Source organism: Phalacrocorax aristotelis, unplaced genomic scaffold (assembly GCF_949628215.1).
Source record: "Phalacrocorax aristotelis unplaced genomic scaffold, bGulAri2.1 scaffold_45, whole genome shotgun sequence".
NCBI classification, from domain to species: Eukaryota; Metazoa; Chordata; class Aves; order Suliformes; family Phalacrocoracidae; genus Phalacrocorax; species Phalacrocorax aristotelis.
This window is the reverse complement of record NW_027441118.1, coordinates 543608-547171: the sequence shown is the minus strand read 5'-3', so window position 1 is coordinate 547171 and position 3564 is coordinate 543608.

The window sequence follows — 3564 nt, the reverse complement described above, 5'->3', positions numbered from 1 at the left end:
GGGTCCAAACCCATCCTTTTCATGGACTAACCCTCATTTTAAAATTCCAAACCCTCCCTTTCGTTGTCCAAACCTTTCTTTTAACGCTCAAAGCATCATTTCCAGGTCCCAAAGACTCACTTTAAAGCACCCAAACTCCTCTTTTAACATCAAAGCCTTATAGTTAGGACTGCAAACCTCACTTTTAGGGTCCAAACCCCTCTTTTAACGCTCAAAGGCTCATTTGTAACAGCCAAACCCTCACTTTCAGGGTTCAAATTCCTCTTTTAAAAGTCAAAGCCTCAGTTTTAACACCCAAAGCCGCACTTCCAGCATCCAAACCCCACCTATAACGCTCAGTGCCTCCTCTTTAGCTCCCAAACCCTCACTTTTAGCAGCGACTCCGGTCCTTTCATGCTCTAACCATCAGTTTTTCTTTCAAAACCGTGCCTTTTAGAATCCAAACCCCTCGTTTAAGGCTAAAAGCCTCATCTATAGGCTCCAACCCTCACTTTCAGGGTCCAAACCCCTCTTTTAAAGCTAAAAGCCTCCGTTTGAAATTCCAAACCTTCACTTCTAGGGTCTGTGGTGGTTTGGCCGGCAGCTCAGCCCCACACAGTCGCTCGCCCCCTCCCCCACCGGTAGATGGGGGAGGGAATCAGAAGGGTAACGCTCGTGGGTTGGGATAAGAGCAGTTTCATAAATGAAATTAAAAGAAACAACAACAGAAATGCAGTGGAAAGGAGAACAACGAGAGGCGCAAAGCCCCGCGGGGTGAGGGGAAAGGGGTGGGAAGGCCGGGGGGGGGGGGGGGGGGGGCCGGGAGAGGGGGAACGAACCGCTGGAACAAACCCCACGCGCCGCCGCCGCTCACCCACCGCCGACCCGCCGCCGCGCCGCTCCCGAGCCGCAACTGCACCCCCCACCCCGCCCCCCCACCCCCTTAATATCCTGGTCGTGGTGTCACGTGGTATGGAGTGAACATGCCACTGGCCAGTCGGGGTCAGCCGCTCCCACCGCGGCCCCGCCCCTCACAGCCCCCCCACCCCGTCCCCCCGCGGCAGAGCGCGGGAAGCCGGAAAGGCAGCCGCCCCCCACGGTGAGGAGAATTAACCCCTTCTCAGCCAAAACCAGCACAGCCGCCTCCCCTTATTCCACACCGCTCACGCCATGCCCAGGTCCCCTACCTGGGCTGCTGCACGCCGAGTCAGGCATCCTTCCGTCACTGCTGCACTCTGCTTGTGTCGCAGTTTATCTTCCATGGCTTGGGAGGCTCGTACTCTGGTATCGTGGATACAACACAGAGGTGACACACAGTATTATATAGCAGTTCGCATTGCCCCATTCAGTTCATTGCCTGTTTTCGCCCAAAATCAAACCCCCTTGAGGCACACATCGGACTTCTCCGTCCTCCCGCATCACCCACCAAGTGCACCCAGGTCCTCGAGCAAAAGCAATCCCACGAATGGCTTTGCCTTTGCCTGAGGCAGGGAGGACCCAGACTGTGTTGCCCAGCGTACTTTTTGCGTGCGCTACAGGGACTCCATCCCCTTCCACAGTATGTAGGATTTCTGACTGGGCAGGGCCAGCTCGCCTGGCAGATCCCCTCCTGTTGACTAACCACGTGGCTTTTGCCAAATGTGCATCCCAGTGCCTGAGTGTCCCACCCCCCATTGCTCTCAGCGTAGTTTTTAACAGTCCATTGTACCGCTCCATTTTCCCAGAGGCTGGTGCGTGACAGGGGGTGTGATACACCCACTCAATGCCGCGCTCTTTGGCCCAGCTGTCTATGAGGTTATTTCGGAAATGAGTCGCGTTGTCTGACTCAGTTCTCTCTGGGGTGCCATGTCACCACAGGACTTGTTTTTCCAGACCCAGGATGGTGTCCGGGCAGTGGCGTGGGGGATGGGATATGTTTCCAGCCAGCCGGTCGTTGCATCCACCATTGTAAGCACATGGCGCTTACAATGAACAGGGCGTATTGCTTCTCATCTTCTGACAGTTTGTTATACAGTGGGGCCTCTTCAGCACGTGTAACCCCCTCCTCTGGTGATATTCCAAAGCCTTTGCCTTCTGGCCAGCCCATGGTCACTTCCAAGACTCCAGGGCCACTGCGGTTCCCTACTCGAGCCCGCTGGGTGATCAGTGCGACCCATTTACTCCACGTAGCATCACTTTGTGCTAATCCCACCTGGCACTGCTTGTGGTTCTCCCGAGTGCGGGGGGCTTTGAAGAGCTCTTGGCGCACAACGGGCACCCAGCCTCTGTTCGCACCATATCCGATCGTCGCTCATGGGCTCTCCCTGAGCCCGTCTGACCGTACGCCGGCAGAGTGGCGTTGTAACCGTGCCAGGAGCTCTCCAGCACTCCCTGACCATGATCACCAGAGATCTTTCTCTAACAAACCATCAAGTGCCTCCTCTTCAGAGAGCAGAAAGCAAATGCACACACAAGCACTGCTGTCTGGCAGGAGAGCCCTCACCGAATGTTTAAATTAAGAATCAAGACTGGCAAGCACACTTGACAGTAGCACTCAGTTCCAGGAGGACAGAAACGCAGATAAAATCTAGCCACTGCTTCACACCAGGAAAGTGATAAATGCCGGTCTTTTGCGTTACGCTGACATGAATGTTAGTAACGGGAGATAAAGGAACTGACCGGCCTCCAGCTGCGTATTAGTGACAGCTGCTTCCAGTTGGTTCTTTGACTCAAGGCTTACCTGGCCCACGGAACTGCTGGGTCCTGCGGAGATGAGCATGCCATTCTCGTCCTTTAGGAAGCTCCTCTGAGACCAATAGGCTGGATCAGAAGCAAAGGCTTTGCTGTGCCCTGCATTCCTAGGGTCACACACGCTTGTGCTGTCGGTGTTCACAGAAGTCACACACCTCCCTCCTGCATCCTTCTCTCTGTCTGTATTCAAATTACAGCTGTAGTATCAAACTACCAGCAATCAGGCTTTCACTAATAATTCATGGTCTAGTCTGGGTTTAAACCCAGTTCAAGAGCAAGGCACACCACACCGATGGCTGCTGTGGGATAAGCCTGCTCTTGAACCACGCTGGGTGATGCACAGCCCAGGAGTGAGTGACCTGAACCAACAGGCACATCAGGAACCGCCACTTGCATTTTTCCCTCTGCCTCACGTATGGGTCACCCACACAGCACGGTGCATTGGGAAACGCTTTTTATTTGAGGAACAGCTGTAATTCAGAAGGAACCGCAGAACATTTCTCTCCGAGCATCCAAAGGCACTCGTTATCGTGACTGCTTTGGTGAGAACAGCATTCCCGCGATGGAAACCTGCAAGGTTTGCACAGGAGACAAAAGTACCAACAACATAAGAAACAAATGCAATCTTACTACGAGAAATTCTATTGTTTCATAGCATTTTCCGACTAGCCTAGACTAAGAGGTTACAAGCATTGCCTAACAACTCACAAGAGACTATGGACTGGCTTCTGCCCGGGCCTTGCTTCTTCCCCACCAGAAGCTAGTTATGGTTGGTTACATGGGAAGGGATGAATTGCAGCAAATAAATGGAGTGCGCTGACAACCCTGAGAGTCATCTTCCATGAGAAGGGGTTC